Below are 22,783 nucleotides of genomic sequence, written 5' to 3' on the forward strand. Positions count from 1 at the left end.
ACCAGGAAAGTGTTGTGACCTTGACTTAAATTTGTTGCACGAGTCTGTAAAACAAACGGAAACACTTTACTTTAACTCCCTTTAACTTGCATTAATATACACAATATACACATTTAATAAATGTGTATACACATTTACACATTTAATAAATGTGTATATGTTTGTGAGCAGATGTGTTCTTAAATATACATTGTAAACATAAAATCAGAATAAAACAATTGTTGACAAGAAAAACACAGTTGTAATTATAAACTTTGACAAATATTGTATTGTACTATAGTTAATAATAAGCAATATGTTCATGCAAAACAGAAGGGTTCAAACTTAAACAAGACCAGTGACATTAAAAACTTGCACTTTGATGACAATGAAAATAAAGAAAATACATAACAGCACAAGTCCTGGATGAACTGTATGAAAGCGTGTGATAACGTTTTATTACCGATCTCACTTCCCTCAGTTTAACAGCCGCGATGTGCTTCATGCTTTACAGCACAGAGCTTTGATGTAGCACTCGCTTACTGTAATAAGAACATTAAAAAAGACCCAATGTATATGTGTGTGTGCGTGTGTGTGTGTGTGTGTGTGTGTGTGTGTGTGTGTGTGAGAGATCATTACTAGACATGTCCCCCCTTTTTTTCCAATTCTCTCTTTGCTGATATGGAAACATTTCAGAGCGTATAACACTCAGTGAGCCTCTCCCATGATATATATATATATATATATATATATATATATATATATATATATATATATATATATATATATATATATATATATATATGTATATATATATATATATATTTATATATATATTTATATCTATATATATATCTATAGATATCTATAGATATATATAGATATAAATATAGATCTAGATAGATAAATAGATATATTAGAATTATAAACCTAATTTATCCTAAATTAGATGCTCAGCATGATGGCAAATGAACACAAACCTGCACTGAAACCTTTGAGAGGAGAAGTTTCATTTCTCCCTCCAGAATTTTACTTTTACTAGATTTTTGGGGGGATTTCTCTTCGTGGGAAATATTTCCACCTTCTGAAAAACTGATGTCTCCACACATGAAATGATTGCCCGCGTGGGTGTTTCCATTAAATGAAAAAAAAAAAAACATAATCTAAAGAATCTGTAAGCAGCGTTTTACAGAAATAGAACGTTTTCACTAAAATGTTTGGACCGTTTTAGATTTATTTTACAATTTGGCTCATTAACTTTTTATAACTTGTGTTGTGTATAACTTGCGGATAGTGGAATATCTGAACTTCAGCTTCGAAATCAAACAACACAGTTTCCTTGGTTTGATCCTGCGACTAATAACGGCGGCTCTGCAGCATTGAGGTGAACATCTGCAGGCGGCGAGGAAACTGTCGTCGCTGCTCGTTTCCTTTCAGACTTCAGCCGCAGATTTACAGCCGACAGTTGTTCAGGAACGTTGTCCGCGGACGACAGCAGGGACGTTGGAGCAGATGACGAAGGGAGACGGTAAATGTTGTCTCCGTTTACAGCTCCATTACAGGAGGAGGACAGCGGCCTTCCTCGGGAGTGACAGCGTGGAAGCACGAAGGAAGATGTGGACGGCTGTGAAGGCAATTTGTTATTTATAAACTCACTGAGATGGACACAACCGTGTGTGTGTGTGTGTGTGTGTGTGTGTGTACGTTGTTTGTGTAAGTTGTTATGATTTGAGAGGACACATTTAAAAAAAATAATTAAAATGTCTCTTAGTTTTTTGAGAGCTGCCATTTTTTATATTATCTCGGGGAATCTTTTATTTTGTAATTGTCTGTGTAAATTACATTCTGGCTGCTACATATAGAGAAATACAGCGATATTCCTCGACAGCCCGGCAAAAACAAGCGGATTTTCCCTTTTAAAAAGTCGACATCGGAGAACTGTAACAGCTCTCATCTGACGCGGATCACATCTTTGTAAAAGTCGGTCTCTTCACAGTCCGATTTACCGCTCTAATCGAGACACAGCGCAGCTCTTAGGTGGCCACTTTCTGGGTCTGTAATGGCCGCGGACGGCCAGGGTGAGATCATCATCTATAATGGGGGGCGGTTGGAGCTGCCTGGTGTGATGGTTCCCCTCCGCCTCCAGCTTGAAGGCATTGGAGCCCGAGCAGACGTGTGTTGATGCTTTGCAGGGCCTCGCACCGAGTCAGACCACACCTCAAACAGCCCGGGGTCGCCACTTTAAAAAAAAAAAATAATTTAGATCTGGTCCCGGTGCAACCGCCAAAAAAACCCAAAAGCGGCACCGGCTCCAGCCAGCCACAGTGCTAAGCCCGTTTCCTCCCAGACTAAATTTGTAAAAGCCCTCCTTCACTTGCCCCCCCCCTGCCTTCACACTCCTCGCCATCTTCCAAGCGAGGAGGGGAATGGGTGCCAGGCGGGGAACAACTCCAGACTTCTCAATTTGTTGAACTGGGCCATTAGTGATTTTTATATGTTTGATTGGAATTGCTCGCTCGCCCGCCCACCACCGATCCAACCAAACCCACCCTGCACGCTAAACTTCCTGCTCCACAACACCAAGCGGCGCAGGCTCCGACCAATGGCTGCGCAGGAGCTTTGACCATATTGCATCACTCTGATGGTCCGGCCTCAACATGCTGTTCCAATAAGCCGAATCATTCAAAAGAGTGAAGTCAACCTTTTATGATTTTATGGCTTCCTTCGCTCTTTAGGTTCCTGGGAGTTTCTGGACGATTCCCAGAGCATTTATTCCACTGGGTTACTGTACAGAGGGAACAGCCTGCTTTCTGACTAATGTTAAGTCAATGTGTCTGGCCTGAATCTCATTAACACTTAATACAGACTCAGCGCCATCAGTTTGATTTCTGCCAAGCATTGCCATCTAATAATATCACGGTGGGTCCGTGATAGTGTTTGAATTTGTAGCCTCGTCTCCAAGAAATGATGTTTACATGCACAGAGTGGTCTCAGTCCAAAGGCGTCAACTACTGATGCTTGGGCAGTGGCGTCTCGACACCGACGCATAAGGCGCCCTTTATTGCCTGTATGAGAGGCTTTCAACTAACTTCACTGTGAACCCATTCACGCCATTATTAGACAGTCTGACGTAGTATAAACAGCGATAAAGTCCGCTAAGTGCGTGAGGGAAGCAGTTATGTTCTGCCACAGTCACTCGAAGGTACGTCTGTAGCTTAAACCGAACTGTGTTTTTACTAACCCTTACTAAGGGGTTTAGTTGCTTAGACCTAAACTCCACCGTTTCTCAACTTTAACCACATGTTTCAACGTTAACCGCTACATTTCATGTTAGCCATGTGTTACAACATTAGCGGCCACCGTTTCTCGACGCTAACCAGGTCTTCCAACGTTAAATTCACCATTTCCCAACGTTAAACTACATATTCCTACGTTAATCGGCATGTTTCACGAAGTTAACCAGGTCTTCTAACGGTAACGCTCATAGTTTCTCAACGTTAACCATGTTTTCCAACGTTAACCGTCAAGTTTCACAACATAAACCACGTCTTTTCACGTCCACCGCTCCTCAATGTTCGCCACATGTTCTAACATTAATTGCCACCGTTTCTCAACGTTAACCAGGTCTTCCAAAGTTAAAATCCACCATTTCATAACGTCAATCGCCAGATTTCACAAAGTTAACCAGGGTTTTCAACATTAACCGTCACAACGCCACCCACGTCTTTTAACGCTCACCGTTTCTTAACCACGTGATCCAACATTACCTGTCACCACTCCATAACGTTAGCCAACGTTAAAAAAGTTTTGAATAGCCCACTGAGATACATATTACGAGTGTGTCTGTATTATTTAAATGTCATCATCTTTAATTTCCAGCAGAATTTTTAGCATTTGTTCTTTTCAAACAGAAATGATGTTTGTGTTTTATTGCACAGCGGGGACGTGGGATCTGTTCTCTAGTGGTCACTGAAGACGCACGTGGAGACGCGCTCTACTTTCAGCTGTCCACTCGTGATTCAGTCACCCAAGATGCATTTTAGAGGCGGGTGTAAACAGGGTGCTTGTTGCCTACACTTAACCACACGTGGGACATCCGAACACTACTTATTTAAAGAACAAATCATTTACTCAAAGAAAACGCTGCCTCAGAACATAATCCAGTCATTAATAATAGTTTGTCTAACTATATAGATGTGAAAATACAGTTTGTAATATATAAACATCAGCTAGGGTTTGTTTCATTTTCAGCCCCTCACACCAACAGTTCACTCGTTTTATTTCACCTGATTGAAGCCTCTTTGAAAGACGGCGTTGGCGCGACTCTGTTTGACTGACACCTCCCTCACTCTCATGTTGGCACCTGTTTGGGCGGCACATGTCAGAACTTTATCGCTCTTATTAGCACACGGCTCTCACATGGTTTGAACCTGACCAGATGGCTAATCAGACACAGTGAGTGAAAACACCTGCGTGGGTTTCATTTCATGTGATCAGAGGTCAGCCAGGCGTTTCTGACTTTAATTCTAGTTATGTGTCCTAATAGTTGTTGTTTTTCACACTCAAATATTTTGTTTGGGATTTGACCTTCAGGGCGCCCTCATAGGTTGGCGTGGGTTTGTGTACTCTTCTTTTAGTTTTTTATTTCCTCTGAAAATTATTATTACAACAAGTATTCTGCTGCCATTTATAATAATTTTCCCAACACAGAATATTAGAAACGAAGCTAAAGTTTCAGAATATCAGCAAATAACAGAACAAAGACATGAACATTTGTATTTATTTTAGAAAGTAATTGGAGTGAAAATAATATAAATCTAGAATATCCAGACAGTTTTAAGAATGTACAACTCCCTTTATCACAAAAATACATCTATTATTTCAAATAAGGTTGAAATACCTTATTTTCAACAACATCTTCTTATTTCTCATGCTTTAGGTAATTAATAAATATTATTTATTCATCATGGCAAAATAAGATAAGATAATCCTTGATTAGCTTTACAGTGGAAATAAACTGCAGTGCAACAAAAACAAGTACTTCTAAAAATAAAAAAACACACAAAAAACAAAGTAAATGCAATAAAATGAAGTCTAAATGGTTGATTTCACATTATGGTACATATAAAATACTGAAATTGCACAATCAATATATTGATCAAGCTGGAGGTTCCTTTTTGACAACCATCATTTTAGAGGTATTGATTGGCAGCTGGCTAACATGTAATTGATGGGCGGGCGTTCCTGCATCGTCTTTTGATTTATGCTCTTATGTTTTATTTTGTTGTGTTCTGGATCATGTTGTTGATGAGTGTTTTGGTGAGCTTCTTCTCTGTGAAGGTCTTTGAGACAATCCTATGGTCTGAATGCTTTTTCAGAGGCCTTTTCACTTCAACAAACTAACACGTAGGGAAGATTGACACATGTTAACATATTGACTATTGGCACAATGTATTCATGACATATACATGAGCAGATGAGTCATACCTTGTTCAGAATTAAAAGCTCAATCAGCTTTTTGTTAAACTCGAGAAAAAAAACAACTAAATTCTACCACATGCTATATTACAAATGAAAATAAATCTCGGTGTAACAAATCATAATATATCTCTATAATACCACTCTCAGTAGAATTGCAGTAAAGCTTCCTGAATTAGATCCAGCTGTAATATTACCTTCTGTTCTTCCGCGTACTCTGGTGTTGTTTTACATTCAGGTATTTTTTGTTTGTGGTGTAATCTTGAGGTGTTTCCTGAAGTTGCAGCAGACACAGTGACCCTTCAGCTCCGCTGCTGAAGCTCTCCACGCCTCCACCTGACGACAGGAAAGGTGCCGCTGACACCCAGGAGGAGCCGTGTGCAGCTGGAGAACAGGGACCTCTACTGGTAGGCCATGAAAGGGATATGTGTGTGTGTGTGTGTGTGTGTGTGTGTGTGTGTGTGTGTGTGTGTGTGTGTGTGTGTGTGTGTGTGTGTGTGTGTGTGTGTGTGTGTGTGTGTGTGTGTGTGTGTGTGTGTGTGTGTGTGTGTGTGTGTGTGTGTGTGAGAGAGAGAGAGAGTGTACGAACCTGAAAGTGCAGCCTCCCACTAATGCACCACTAAACTAATGTTTTACTTGTTTTAGGATTGTCTAATGTTCAGAGGTGTGGATGCAGACTAACATATATGTTTCCAACATCGTGTAAATAGATTAAAAAAAACTGTAAAACAGCTCATGGCTTTAGTTATAAATCTAAATGAACATCGTGATGCAAGGTTCTCATGAGTTCGGAGATCGTTTAGTAAGGTTAAGACGCTCTGAAATGGCTTCATATCGTTTAAGATGCAAAAAATATATTTATACATTTCCACTTTATCTCAATACTGCCACTCATAATCCGCAGTTTGTGTAATTTTTGCCAGGATATCATATCATGATTATTAAAATGTTTATTTAATGAGGAACATTTTATTCATATTTATTGCACCAGGTAAGCATGAACAACAAAATGTACTATTAAAGTATATAATTATATGTATAATATTATTAGAATACTATTACTAATGGTTTAACACATGTGTAAGTTGCATTTTAATGTGACAGCTGGAAGAGGTAGAGCACATTTTAGCGACTTAATTTAATATTGGATCGTTTATCTGTAGCACAGTATCATATTGTATAAATTGATCATTTATTTTGTTTGTAGTATGTTTACAAAGTAACTGGTAATTCCAGCTGTGAGCTCTATTTTGCTCTGAAATGCAAGTATAAAAAAGCATTTAGATTTATTTTAGGTATACAAAAAATACCAAATTGGGCAACGGATAAGTAAAGAAGAAGAATCTAAAAGTGCAGATGCAGCGACGATCCCGTGTAATGTCCCAACTGATGTCCATGACGAGCCAATAAAAAAAAGTTATTCTACTGTTTGTTTTTACATGTTTTTTACTCGCTGCTCTGATTGAGCAGAAATTCCTCGGCCCGTCAGATTGCTTCCTGCTGAAGTTGTGTTTGAAATCCAGAACTGTTTGCTTGACATTTATCTTCATGCAAATAAACAGCGCGTCTCCGCAGCAGCCATCGAGTCAAGGGTTATTGCTGCTCGGTGTCAGTCACATTTAGCTCTTGCCCAATAGGAATCCGGTGACCTCTGCATATTTTGCACTCGGCGGGGTCACCGGCTGCGCCTCCGGGGAACCGCTCCGCTATCCCGTCTCCTCTCACGCTGGGAAGTGGAGTTCCCAAGCATTTCCCCCGACTGTGGTGCAGAACAATCCCATGTCGTCGCCCAATCAGAAGACGGCGTGACGCATGGCCCGGGACAATAGGAGGATACAGGGGCAATGCTGTATGGGTGCGTGTCGACGGGGGTAGATGGGTTGCTATATACTGGGTCGATCCCCTGAGCGCGGGCCAGCTGGTGCACGTGAACACGTGATGCCCCAACCGTGGAGCTCTCGCCCTGATAATATGTCGAATGTGTCGCCTGTGGATCAGATCCACGGATAGTCACGCTATGATCTGCCCTCGGAGCCGAGCGTCTCTGCTGCCTGTGTGCCGTGACATCTGTTGAAATCATAGCGGGACCCCGTCCCGCCCCTGTTTGCAGTTGCCGCGGCGACGGGTCAGTGTGCAGGAGGCCGAGCAGGGTTTGGTCCAAAGCGCGCTGGGACTGAAGAGGAGGCGGCGGTTTGGAGTGGGATGGACCGTTCAGTTCCAGGGCTTTCCAGAACCTCCCGGGGGCTTCATTAAAACAAAAGGAGGAGGAGGAGGTGGGACTTCCTGTTGGAGCGTTGCAGACCAACCGTGACCCCAAAGGAACTGCAATTTTTTATGTGGACAGAAGGTCTGCAGTCACAGGACAGTAATATCATGCGTATCTATTACAGAGGTTCTCCATCATGCAGCAGGGCAGTAACCGCCTGCCTCGTCTATTCTGAGCAATTTACCGCAACTCTAACCCGCTGCCAGATTATCCTCTACTCAAATAACCCGTGACCGTAACAGACCTCTTCTGGTGACCAATAGGAACTGCAACGACGACCCATTCGCTGTCCCAATCCATCCAAATTCTCCTTTTCAGGTTCAGGTCTCTCCTTGGGTTTCCGCTAACGTGTTCCTTGACGGTAAAAAAAAACAAACTCGCCTCAAAACATCTCTCTCATGCTGTCTGTCTGAATATACCAGTATTCTGAAACCACAGACTGGATATGACAAGTGAACATAATCATCGTGATGTCACCCGTTGGTTTGTGGAGTTTGACAATTTTGGCATCGCCATGGTTTTTTTTTCCCCAAAGAATGGAAATGACCATATTTGGAATATGGAATGAAGTGGTATACGTCTCTATAGCGACAGCAACCTGTCAATCACCTCTTGGTCCTGCACAAAAAGCATACCCTGCTTTATGTCTGACTCTTAATCGATCATCTACTAAATGAACATCATGCTGTAGTGGAAAAGACTTGAAACTAGAGATTGAGACATAAACTCATGTTTACAATGTTTGCTCAGGGAATAAATCAAGAGAGAAGTAGAGTCATTTTCTATAGACTTCTATACAACCAGAGGAGGCGTCCCCTGGTGGTCAGTAAAGGAAATGCACATTTTACGACACTGCAGAACCGGGGGTTCCCACCTGTCTGAAACGCTTCGTTTGACACCTGTGTCTTCAAACCTCCCTTCCTAAAGAAACCCAGTCCGTGCTGATCGGTTTATATATATATATATATATATATATATATATATATATATATATATATATATATATATATATATATATATATATATATATATATATATATATCCAACCAAAACCTAGCCTACTGTCAGCAACTCTTTTCCTATGAAAGTAGCGAGCAGCATTCGCTCTGAAAGTTGCTAAATCGGGTAAGAAAGTTGTCAAGTCGGCATCGGCAGTCGGCCATCTTGTCTGGCCTCCCACCAAAGCCACTCCCCCAAAATGACCATTATGAACGTAAACAACAAGCAGGGCTGTTAATCAATATTATCATTCAGACATGCAGTTTAATTTATTGATTGCTGTCAGGATATAAAGATAATTCCAACAAATATAACAATAAAATACTCTGCCATATTGACCGTAAGGGAGCCTGGAGCACTTTAACTCTACTAAGTGCACTTTTTCTAACTGTTCTCTTTCCGACACAAAGTTGATAAAGTGTCTTTGTAAAAGCAAGAAAGTGATACATGTGATATTTCACAAATATACATACTTCTACGGAATAAATTGTGGATAATTGTGACGTGATTTCCAAGCGCCACCGTCTGATGGTTGTGAGGTTTACTGTACGCCAGATGTTCGGATGATGTAAGAACACATTTTACCATAAACTTCTTTTAATACATTTTTTTGTCGCTTTTGAAGATGCATTTGTCCTCGCACATGTTCTCTGGTTTTACGAGAGACATAGCATTTTGAAAAAGGGGATTTTTTTAGGGACTGCTTTTGATTCTATTCTCCAACGCGAGCTGCAGTGTGCGGACAGCCGGAGCCTCAGACAGCAGTGGAACTTTTTCCTTGTCTTTACGAATCCGCAGGGAGCCTGGTGTGTTTTTTTTACATATATCTTTTTTTTCACAGCAGACATTTGGACTTATTAATATTGACAAGGGCTTAGTTTTATTTAAGTGTCCCAGTATGCCAAGACCATAAACCAGAGAAATCAATGTTTTTATTATGTACACCTGTACTTCGCTCAAAATGTCCAATGAAAGCAGGAAATATCCCTAAATTATCACCTTGTACTGAAAACAGCATCATGTCAGAGGCCTCTAAGGTCATATTAAAGATATAACATTGAAAGGTTTTAGATTTATGTATGTAATGGAGGACAATCCATTTTGATTTGTTATGTCAACTTGTTGGTTAATGTATTTTGAATTGACACACATCATAATAATAATAAAGTATGAAAATTATTGTGTGAAAGAAGCTCTTTAATAACAACATTAGACGTATTCAAAAAGAAGTGCGGGAGGTTCGTGTGATGCTCCGTGATCACACAGCTCCATTCTCCTTCCTAATGGGGTGTTACACAAGCGCTCCGTGTTTATCTTCCACCTGATTGATCCTCCATAAGGCGCTGATTACAAGAGACTAATTACACACACACACACACACACACACACACACACACACACACACACACACATCAGAAGGAGTAAGAAGACACACAAGGACACGTGCAGTAGTGGAAGAAGTACTTTTGAAATTCGCTCTGTATAAAATTGTCAATCTCACATAAAGATTTCACCTGAAGTAAAACAGTAAGTACTTAAAGTATTAGTTAAAGTTTTTGTTCGGCAGAATGTTACATGATATAATAAGTCCCATTATTGGATTATTACTAATGCTTTAACACATAAGCAGTATTTTAGGGTTACTGGTGCAGCACATTTTAACAGTATCATGTTTGATAAATGTTGTTTTCTTAAACGGGATCTCATCTCTGCTCCTCATTATTTGTTGTGAAATGTTAACATTAACTTTCATGCAACAAAATATACTGGTTGAGGTGAGACAAACATGTCAGTTTGGCTTCAAGAGTAACGTTGGGGGACCTGCAGGCCGGTCTCACCCAACATCCGGATGACAGTGGTGCCTTAAACTAAGTATTTAATAATCTATTTCTTAACCTAACTCAGTAGTTAGCTTTAACCTAAACTAAATTAGTGAAGATAGAAGTTAATTTTGAAAAGACTGTACGCATGTAGCGAGAGGAAATCGAGGAGAGAAACTTTTCATGGAATATCATACGAGTAGCAAGACCATGGCGGCTGTTTGAGAAACAGAGTATAAAGTAAAGCTGTCAGATAAATGTACAACATTTCCTGTTGATAAGTATTGGAGCAGAAGCTTCAGTTAAGTGCCTTCGTCTATCACACCTAGACAGACACATTGCACACATGTACAACAATACCTGGCATTTAAATGAACACATATTTGCTTCACACACACATTCACATACTGTACACACACCCAGACAAAGAAACAAACACACACACACCAAGGCGTGGTTATAAATACAGAGATTCCCTGTCTCGTTCTCACACACACACACACAAACATACACACACACACACACACACAGACACGCACACACACACACACACACACACACACATCCTTGGATTCCAGCTCGTGGTGGGTGTGTTTACATGCCGCCATCACTTCGCGGTCTGGCGTGAGGCTTCGAAAGTGATCAGAAATCGGACCAACAAAAGGCCCCGGCCAAGCCGGAGAGTAAATAAGTAATAAATCTACCCCACATCAGCGGGACGTTTCTCTGTAAACACGCTCTTTATAAAAAAAAAGAAGAAAAGGAGCGCGCTGCGGCGTCCCGTGTGGACGGGAAGATGGCCGACATTCCTAGCCGCTCTCCACAAGAAAGAGCGGCGAGATAGAAAAAAAGCCGAGAGTTTACGGGGCGTTTTTTGGCCGGTTTCTCTCGGCGCATCTGGTGGCTTTAATCACAACAAAGCACAATTAGTCAACGTCGGAGAGACGGAGAGGAGGCGAGAGGGAGGGCTCGCGTGGGAGACGTGTGAGGAAGATGAAGGTAGGGAGAGCAAGTGGGAAAAAAATGGTGTTTCCATCGAGCCCTGGACATGGAAATCATAATGAGAGTCAATTTGCTGAGTAAATGATGAGGAGGTCTACAGTTAAACCCAGAACTTTCTTAAGCTGCAGAATCAACGGATGTTTTGATGTTTAGCAATAAAAAAAAAAAGATCTGAAACGTCGTGTTGTGAAGAATCGACAGGAGTCACTTTAGTCAAAGTCTGTGGAATGTTTTTAAAATGTTTATTTGTTTTTCCCCGTGGTGTTGAAATCAGCGAGAGCGAGAGGAAGCATGTTTTAGGGGAAACAAATGTTTGGCAAACCAATGGACATTCATCCTCTGGTTTATTTTCCTTTTCCTTCACTTTCTTGCAAGGTTTTATTATTCTTACAAATGCAACTGATTCACAAGAAATTCAAACTTGAAATCTTGATACGGTTGATGAACATACAAAAAACGGTTATTCGATCCAAAAATAATATCATGGAATATATCTTATTGAAATATCTTATTGAACCAGCATTAAAAAGCATCGTAGAGAAGATCAACGCTGGCATTAATGAACCTTTCAATCAATAAATTGCATTTTCACACTGATGGCAGAGTGTTTAGAAGGGTTGTCCTTCAATCAGAAGATCGGCGGTTCGATGCTCGGCTAGCCCAAGACGATGTGTCCTTGAGCAAGACGAAAGTGCTCCGGCAGCTGTGCCTACGGTGTGTGAGTGTTAGATACTCCTGATGGGCCGGTGGGGCCTCAGCCCGTCAGTGTGTGAACACATGAAGTGTGAGAGTGCTTTGAGGAGAACGGTGCTCGACAAGTACAAGGTCCATTTACCGATCAGACACCGAGAAACATAAGCACTTTATTAATTTATCTATCATAAGAGGCTGTGTACAATGTGATATACAAATGTAACTATTTGTTTTTCTCCGTTTTGCTCTATTTTTGGTCTCCACCAACTCCTTAAACGCATTAAAAGCAAACACACGGTCACGGTCATATAACTTTAACGCTTTTATTTTGTGGTTTGTATGTTTTATATTTGTATCATATAATCTCTCGATTCTCTTTCTTTAACTCATCCTCTCCCTGTTGTTTTAAAAAGGTTTACTCTGTGTGAGGCATTACAAATAAGCGTTGCCTCTGTGTGTCGCTGCCAAATGTCTGATTCAAGAGGTCACACATGGGCATAGCGACCATTTTACTGGTCAACATCGGGTCCGTTTAATAGTGACGGAGAGAAGCTGCGATTTCTGTTGGAGTCTGAAACTGATCCCTCGCTCCCTTGTAAAAGTTGCACACTTAACTGGACGCATGCAACGAGGTGAAATTGATCGTAGCAGAGTGGGTGTGAAATATACGTGCGGCTTTTCGGCCAAGTGCGGGGCCCACGCACCAAAAAGAGCCGGAGGTAAAAGCGAGGAGCAATAACCCCAATAACTTCTACGGCTCAAATTAGCAGCGCTTTTTTTCCTCTCCTTTTCTTCTTGAAAGAGGCCTCCCACGCAGCTATCGGCGCGTCCTGCGCCGAAGACCCTAATTATCATTTCTGAGAGTTCACTCCGAAGACTGAACCTCGTATGTCAGCGGCGGACAGGAGGGCCCGCCTCCCTCTTCAGAGCAGGAACACTGTCATAAAATAGGCCTTGATGACATAAAACAAAGCGATTGGCTTTGACAGGGGAGGAGATTTGAGCTCATTTGGGGGGTTTTCAAAAAGAAAAAGAAAAGGGGAACCAGTTCTGAATGGATCCCCGTGCTTTATGGCCTGCCTCCCCCTCTGCGCTATAGGTCGCTGGATTTGCACAGCAGGACATAAATCATCTTTGGACTCTCTTTCTTCTGCTCCCTCTTTTCTCTCTCTGCTCCCCCCTCCTTCTCTCCTCTCCCTCCCTCCCTCCCTCTCTCTCTCCCTCCGTCTGAAGCGAGGGATGTGGCTGTCTGCAGGACAGAAGAGTCCGGCTCTCTCCCCTCCGGAAGAATTAGGCCCGCAGACATTACCACATTGTATTTTGCGGTACGTAGCTTTTCAAAAAGGGGGAACCGGTCCTGGCTCCACCACGGGGCCCGCTCCTGCTGGCCCCCGCCGGGCCTCTTTCCCTCACTCTCTAATTAGATTAGCCGGGTCCCCAATCTGGCAACCCTGGGGCCTCCAATCTGGCAACATGGCTACCTTTGTGGCAGCGCAATATCTGGTCTTAAGAGGAGGAAATGACCTAAATGTTGGTCAGCATGCTATTCTGCTACGCTCAATGGTGTGCTGACAAAACGACTTGGGTAATGAAGACGTCGCAGGCGAAGGAGGCAGGGAAGGGAAAATAAAATTTACAGCCGAGCTCTATGAAAAGTACTGGGCTGACTGAAGGCTTGTGGTTGAAGGGGGGGGGAGGCAGCCATTTTTGGGAGGAGAGCTGGCAGCTGAGGGAGCCATCGCAGGTCGGGTCGGTTCCAAAACAGCCAATTAGGCGCTGAGGGGCTGTTGCATGTCAATAAATATCACCCGAGCATGTCGCTACTTGGAGGCCTACGATTAATTTGCAATAAAAATAAAAATAAAAAGCAAAAGTGGATCTTTCAGTCAGGATGAATGCTGAAGTCACAGAAAAATTACGGGACCACTTTCTGTCAAGTCCCAGCAGTGTTTTCAGCATCTTCAAGTGTCTCAGCAGAAGGCTGTAAAATATCACAGGAAGTCGTCGAGCCAACCCGACGACGGCGAACTCAAAGCCAAAGTTTTGAACCGTTTAGGAGCCTGGGAGTCTTACAGGGACGCTGTATTTCTGTCAGTACGAATGCTCAACCGACTGCCAAAGAGATGATGAAGAAATATATGAAGAAAAACACAAAGTCGGTCTGCACATTCAGAAGAAGAAGAAGAAGAGAAAAAAAAGGCGTTAAAAGCGAACGAGGACGGTCAAACGGCACAGAGCTCCCCGCAGAGAAACACATGTGCAGACAAGAGTAATCCAGCCGTGCACTAAATTCCACAGCCAGCCGTGTAGATGGGACGTGACAGCATAAAACAGAAGAGGACGTCTGGAGATTTCACTGACAGGAAGTGAGTGCTGTGAATGATTCGGCCTCATAAATCATTTTTGGGGGGAAAGATGCAGCGAGCTTCCAGAACTTTTTTTTTTTTTCATGCTCAAACTGATGAGTTGATCCCTCAGAAGGGTGCTGCTGAGCTCCCACGCTAGGACACAAATCAAGACGTTATGGCAGGTCGCGATGACTAACTCGCGTTTGTTGTGTTTGAGGTTGTTTTTTTTTCAGCAGTCGTGGAGAAAATGCTTACAATGCTTCACCGTGGCCCGCGGGGAGCGCAGTCAGGGAGACATGTTCATGGGAAAGATCAGCTGGGGATTCGTCTCTACGGTGTAGTTAGTCCGTGTGTGTGTGTGTGTGTGTGTGTGTGTGTGTGTGTAGAGAGAGAGAGAGATAGGCAGCTGAGATTGAGCCCATTTTCACAGTAATTCAGACAGATTTGTTTTGGCCTTACACAATCACACACAGCTTCTGTTTTCCGTTTTCGTAAACTGTTTTTTCTTTTGAATCACAAGTTGGACTTTTCTTTATTCAATCTCTGACATGATTGTTAAGCGCTGTCACAGGTTTGTGGTGGTGGCCGGATTCCCTGAAAAAGTAAATCCGTGCAGAATCGGTGACATCTTTTAAAGGACATTTCATGAAACGCATATTATTTTTATAAACAGCTTTTTATTAAATTCTATATTTCTATACGTTATACGATAGCCTGTCAGGGCCATTGTTGGTCAAATTGAAACACATATTATATGTGGCCTGGGAGACGGGGAATAAAGATGGAGAATGTTCAATATTAAAGCCGTAAATTTCCAAGAAAAAAACTGGGCAATTCAACGAGATTAAAGTCACAAATTACATCCGCCCCCAAAACTTTTTTTTTGGTCAAGTAACAACTTGCTTCACGCTGCCGTCACTCAGGTCTACTTTACTCGACAATAAAATTGCTCAGCACCTTTTCTCTATTACCCCCTTGTCCATGTCCAATACCTTTTTTTTTTTAACTTAATGCCCCTAATATGCTGTAATCCATTTTCATTTAACATGTTTATATGTTTCATTATTATCTCCTACATCAAAGAAGTTATGCTTTTGGTTTAGTTTGTATTTCTGTTTGTTTGCACAGTTACTGTCCTCATCCTCATGAGGCCACGAACTGGTAACTTGTTCTCACGGACCAGGATCACGGGGCGAGTCATGCACATCACTTTTCCTTTGTGTAAAACACTTTGGTAATTTGTTTTGAAGGGTTCTGTATAAATAAAGTTTGTCAGCTGACTGGGTCATCTAATGTCGTACATCATATGCGTGCAGATGATTCTAGCAGCAGCATTATTGATATCTGTTATTTTAATTTTTTTTTACATGTCCTGTCTTAAACAAACCAGATACAACGTGTTGAGTCGTGATATTTACGAGAGCTGCGTGTTTTCCCAAGGAGGTAACAGGTAACAAGGTAACAGGTAACAAGGTAACAAGGTAACAAGGTAACAAGGTATAGGTGGATGCAAGTGACCATGTGGCAGGTGCTGTTTTAACACATGAGAAAATGATATCTACTGACCACCAGGAGGCACTTCTGTGGTTGCATAGAAGTCTATGCTTTATGTGTTAAAACTGCATTCTCTCTACTCACAACCAGGGGGCGACTTCTCTGGTTGTATAGAAGTCTATGAGGAAATGACTCTCTTGATTTATTCCCTCAGTAAACATTGTACACATTAATTTTATGGCCTTAATCTCTAGTTTCAAGTCTTCTTCAAGACAGCATGATGTTCAGTACGGTAAATTATGACCATAATTATAAACCATAAGCAGGAAATGCTTGAGAGCGGGGCTACCTTGTGATTGACAGGTCGCTGCCACTACCAGGGTACTAGTGCAGTTCAACATGGTCACTGGTTGCAAAAATCCAAGATGGCGACAATGACAAGCCTCATTTTTTACATGCAGTCTATGGAAAAAACCCTTCAGGGAGAGAACCGAGGAGAACGAGTCCCCCGCTAGCTGTGCTGCCCGCCAGCCGGCTGCCATCTCCTGCTTCTCTGACCGTCCTCTCCTGATTGGTCATTGATTTCAGGTGTTTCTCTCACTTCCCGCCCAGGAGACGGCTTTAAAACAAATACTCTTATTGCCTCAACAAAACCAAGTAAACAGCACCAGTGGAGCGTCCACCTCTGAGGGAGAATAATCAGACGTGTATTAATGTCTCCGTACTCGACTGGAGACTTGTCGCTCGTGTGGGTGGGAGCTGTGATGGATGGACGTCCTGTCTCGCCCGCTGAAGGTGGGCTTTGATTGATCGGCGCCGGAGGAGCGGAGGAGCAGAGACAAGCGTCCAGGATGGATGCAGAGAGGGAGGGAGGAGGGAGGAGGGAGGAGGTGCTGAGCTCCGATGATATTTCATCGTCTGAATCGCGAACAACCAAATCCACAGCTGCTTCCAACTAACTCTCCTCCTCCCTCCCGTCGGGTTGAGCTCGGTTCCATTAACTTTATTGGAGGCAAAGTGAGAGAAAATGATTTCACAATCCAAGATGAGACATCAGTGTTTTTTTAATAATCTCATCGTCCTCCTCTGTCAGCGAGCGGTTCAGGAGCTGGTGTGCTCCTTTCTTTGCATTGTTTTATGCTTCACTCTTTTATTGTGCTCAATGTTTTCTTTCCTTTATTCATTTCTTCCCTTCCTCCTGTTTTGATAATCTGTTTCTTTTAATCTTTTGTACTTTTCTTGATTCCCTCCTTGCTTCTTTCCTGCCTTCCAGTTTTTACTTCCTTCTTTTCCTTTGTGTTTAGGCCCCGTTCCTTTCGTTATTTAAATCCTTCCTTCTTTCTTTCCCTTCTTATTTAAATCCTTCCTTTCGACCTCTTTCATCCGCCACTTCCATTGTGTTAATCCCTCCTTCCTTTCCTTTTTCACAACCTGTAAATGAATGTTTTTCCACAGCATTTCTTTACGTTAACGCTCCGCACTGTCTCGTGTTATGAGCTCGTGGGACGTCCTCCTTCCACACAGACTGTTGCAGCTAAAAGCACAAAGAAGAAAACTCAACCCGACGTTCACATGCAGATGACTCATTCCCTCCTGTTCTCCTGATGATGGAGAACCCATTAACCCGCAGCACCAGGCCGCCTCCGAACACAAATAATCAGCTCCGATGTGCCATCGCGTCCTCCTCCGCCATAATTGTAGATAATTGTTGGACCCAATTTGGACCAATTCACCCTATTACTAAACTCTGTTACATCTCATCCAGGTCTCTGGCAGCGGTCGTGCAGACACGGTTTGGATCTCAGGGCTGCTGAGTGAAGGAGTCCACAACGATTACAACAGACTTTGTATGTAGAGGTGAAAAGTACTGTGATCAAGTAAATTGCTCAGGTGTATATACAAATAAATCCATCCTTTTATTGTATTTGCATTCAATGCACTGTGAAGGGATTTGTGCATAGTGATGAACCTACTTTCTAGAATTATTAACACTTTTAAGGCCCTTTTAGCTCATTATTTTAGTCTCAGTTAATCAGCTAGCTGTGTACGCAGCATCAAACAGCAGCCTGGTCCCGTACGACGGCACTGCATTGTTAATTAAATGAGGGAAATGTATTTTCTCATGAATTACGTTTGTTTTTGACGCATCACAAAGTCATTTCTAGTCCACTTCTTTGTGTCTGGGTTGGAAGTCCGACGCAGGAGTTTAATAAACAAGCCCAATGTGTGTGTCCGTGGACCCGACTTTGACTCAAATGATTTGACGCTCATACATTTAAATAACATACAAATGTACTTCAAGCCAAACTCTAATGTTTAACTAAACATAACCAAGTTAGTTTGTTTTGTTTCAAATTATGTCTGTATTCTTGAACTGTGGATGTTTTAAGTAATGTCTAATTTCTCTTATTGTGTCATCCCTTCATTCACTGAAGGGTCCTTGCGATCTTCCTCTAGTATTGGCAGGACATTACAAACCCATTGTACATTTAAGCAAACCACAATTCCAAACCTAAAATATGTTTAATAAAAACCTCATATCAGCCATTATATACCAAGTTAATGCTGTGAAACAATTGATCAGGTTCAGGCTACACACATACTCGGTTCTGGTTAGAAGGAACATCATAGTTTGTGTTACAGCGTCACAACGTGACCAGCATGAAGATGTAACAACCGTCCTTAGAGGACTTTCTTACGTGACAAGCATTTTGTTTCACACGGGACATGCACGGCGGTCTTCTGTGTGAAGGTGACGTGTGACTCATCCTCCTCCACTCACACCGGCCCCACGAACCTTTCCATATACTGCATCAAAAACGTTGGAATCGAACGCATCCAAGGTTTGCAGAAACAAACAACGCCAACATTTTTCACGCATGTGGATCAGCTTCTGTCTTTCCGACATACCGGATGTCAAACCTTTACTTTAAACTACCGTATGCAGCCGCTGCCTTCATCTGAAGTGAGCTGCGGCTCATCTTCAACAACAGCTGTGGTCCACCACAGCACCACACCGCGGGCCTCGTCCCCGGGCGGCAGCGGGCAGAAGAGGCCTCACACTGCACCGACTGCACTGAATCTCCATTTTCGGCAGGTTGTTTCAGATGTATGGCTGTCAGCGAGAGTCCTGCTGAGGCTCATTCATAAGGCGAGCCTCAGCTGTGTGCGGACCGGTGACGGCTCAGGAGGGGAGAAATGTGGAGTTAATTTGGCCCTCAGGAGCGGTCAGCGAGTGGGGGACGCAGGAAGTATGTGGGAGTGGGTACGGGGGCCGGAGAAGACGGAACATTAAGAAATATATATTTTCTGCAGTTGTTTGGTATTCAAACACGACCACGCGAGACGGAATAAAAGTGATTCCCCAACAGTGTTGGAGTCTGGCAGCTCTTCCCAACATCTGCCTTTGTTTTCCAGTAAGCTGTGGGAAATGACATGATCAAGCAAATGCACTCCTGGATTTTGTTATCGTGTCATGAAATCCCCAAATTCCCCTCCACAAGCTTACTGGTGTAAACAAGTTTTACCCCAAATTACAATATTTTCCAAAATAACCAAGTGACAGCGAGCAGCAGGAAGGAGTTTAGTGAATTGATTTTTGCTTTCGGAAAAATTCAAAAATGGAAATGATCAGGTTTATATTTTGTTGCACACTTTCTTTTTCATGATCAATTTTCAAACTACTTCCAACTCAGGCAGTTTTATTTCTATTAATGTTCACATTTGAAATGAGAGAAAACTTGTGAGTGCTGAGAAAGGGTTTGAATAGTAACTTCATCACAATCCCACTGCACGTGAACAGAAAACTCAAATTATATGTATTTAAACTGCAGATGCATTATTTACAAAAAGCTCAATCAATTAATGGTGGCAGATTTCTGAACTTTACAACATTTGTTACAAATAAAATACAAATCAATGCAAATGTGGATTGTTGTTTTTTTGTTCTGGTTTGTACCGGTTCATTTCTTGATTACGTTGACCCGAGATCGTCCTCTCGATTGTCTCGATGTTTCATCATCTGTCTCAGTTGGCACCGGTCAGCTGACTATTTTATCCTGAAGAATGTTAATTGCATTTGCATGCACACGACCTAACGTGATCCGAATAGTCCTCGTGAAAAGGTCATTTAGCGTGCACATGTTTCTAAACACCAGGATGTTACAGCGAGTGCATGAGGGCTGCATACAAAACCATGCAGCTCTTTATGTTGGATCTGTAGATAGTTAATACCCCTCACCCCTCCCCCCTCCTCTTTTGCTTTTCTCACACTGACTTGGCCTCTAAACCTCCTCCAGACCGCTAGATATGATGTTCCCGGCACCCTCTATTACAATATTGTGTCTGTAAGATGGCGAACGTGCATACGACAGCTAAGATTTGGCAGTTGGACTTCTTTTGTTATTCAATCCACCATGAAATGCAAAAATAATCTCCACCAGATGGCACTGCTATCCACACGTGTTGCTCTCCGAAAATTCAGGTGGCATTTGTTGCGGCAGCTTTAATCAGGAGCGACTTTGAATGCTGCAAACATTTATATTACACCTGTGTTTTCATTGTTAGCGCTGGTGGGACTTCAGGGGACACGTTTGTGTTACAGCAACACAAACAGACCACTGACGTCCAACAAAATCAGAACGAGTTCCACGCTCCAGGATACCAGACAATGTGGGCTCGCGATGACTTCATGAGGTCAAATTCCTGAACACCTTCCCTCCTGTATTCATAGCTGCGTTATTGTACTTGGCATCCCACCTCACGGAGCTTCCGGACCCGTCCAAAGTCCTCATATTCTTCGGTCTGCTCCCGTTGACCTCCTCGCTGTGTTTGTTTTGTCGTCTCCAGGAAGGCGGCTTCTTTCTTGCGGCTTCTTTTAGGCGCTGCCGGCATGGACGTGCCGCTTTTATTGTGATCCAGATTTGGGAATCCTTTCAGTCGGGATGAACTTGGGGCACAGGAATCTAAATTTAGGGCTGTCACACTGGTTTCAAACCCAGGAAAACTGGAGCGAGTGTGCTCGCATTGGAAAAGGCGAGCGCACACTTCCAAGGCCGTAATCAGAGCTGCGGTCGGCTGGTCGGGGTGACGACGTGCCGTCTGAGCCTGGCAGACCTGCAGACCGTCAAACTGTGGGATCTGGCTTTGGTCTGCCTCCCTGCAGCACCAGCTGTGGCGCTATCTAAACAGCACCGGGGCTGAGGTATCAGCCAAAGCCCCGCGGCTCTGGTTTAGCATTGAGCTAACGCGGCGCAGACAGGAGACAACCACACGGTTCATCACAGGGTCAGGAAATTAAAAAGAGGATACATCTGTGTTTCAAAGACAAATTTGAAATCAATCATAGGTCAGAAGGCTTTTTAGATTTGACAGGAGAAAGATGAAGAGAGTGAGAGAGATGCATCAACATGTCTTCACCCAGACATTGTGGTTCATGGTCAGCGCCTTAAAGCCCTAAATCACTAGTGGAGGCCTTTTGTTTTTGCTGTTTACGCTTAAATAGCAGACTGATCTTTCCTGTTCACTTCAGCATGCCTAAAAAAGGCTCAGTATGGATAACCTTTATTATAAAAGGACAGAAATATCACCCAATCTGTGAGGCAAACACAGTTTAAAATGACTAAATTGAGAGTGAAAACCAACTTTATTTGTCCAAGATTAGAAGTTTAGCAAATAGCAGTAAAAGTGTTACATACAGAATAAACTATATATATATATATATATATATATATATATATATATATATATATATATATATATATAAACATGTCTAATAAGTTTTAGTTAATTTCTACCTGATATAGATATTACACTATCATTTAATAGTTAGTGCACATAAGTAAAATAATTGCAACAGCGAGAATAAACAGAATAAAGAGTTGGAGATGTATGCGTGAGTGCATGTATAAAAATAACAACTCCCATTTGAGTACAAATTACATGACTGTTTGAGCTTGTATTTTTGCTTTTATATTCACTTTACATCATTATTCTCTTTCTGTAATTGCCTTGTCTTGTATCATAACGTCTATTGAGACACTGATATTTTACACTCACACAAACTTGAATAGTAGAATCGATGAAGCTGAATTTGGCCTATTGTGTCCATCTCTATTGCGCCAAAGTATTTGTTTTTCAGCCCAATCCTCTGACAGATACAGTAGTCAGTGTATTCATACCACATCTCACACCCAAAAAGTTAGAAAAAGGCTGTCTCACCACAACATCCACAATTTGCCAAATGAGTAAGACCACTTGCAGAGCAAAGTGCTATAACTCCCTCTAGTGGAGAGAGAGAGCCTCACACTCAAGACCAGGTGTATTACTGTTTATGTCCAGCAGGTGGCACTGTACTCAAAGGAATACATCGTGTATCTCTCATCTCCAGGCACGTGAGTAGCATCAATATTGTACTTCCACCCAGACTTTTTAGTTCTCTATTTTAAGAGATAATGAAACAGTCACGGTCACCTGAAGCTTGTCTTGTCATGAGTTTATGTCCCGCTCACAACAACTGAATCACATGAAACATGAGTTCAGGAAAAGGGAAGATCACATAGGTGCTCTACTAAATGAACAGTAACTTTGCACAGAAGCAGGACTGTTGATTGTGTCCACGACTAACATGATTATTGTTTCCAGACCGACTCCTTTGATTTATGTTTTACTTCAACGCATGCAGATGAGTTCAAGGCCCTTCAAGG

This window comes from Clinocottus analis, unplaced genomic scaffold (genome assembly GCF_023055335.1).
Source record: "Clinocottus analis isolate CAN_PGR_092001 unplaced genomic scaffold, fCliAna1.0.p SCAF_9, whole genome shotgun sequence".
Lineage (NCBI taxonomy): Eukaryota > Metazoa > Chordata > Actinopteri > Perciformes > Cottidae > Clinocottus > Clinocottus analis.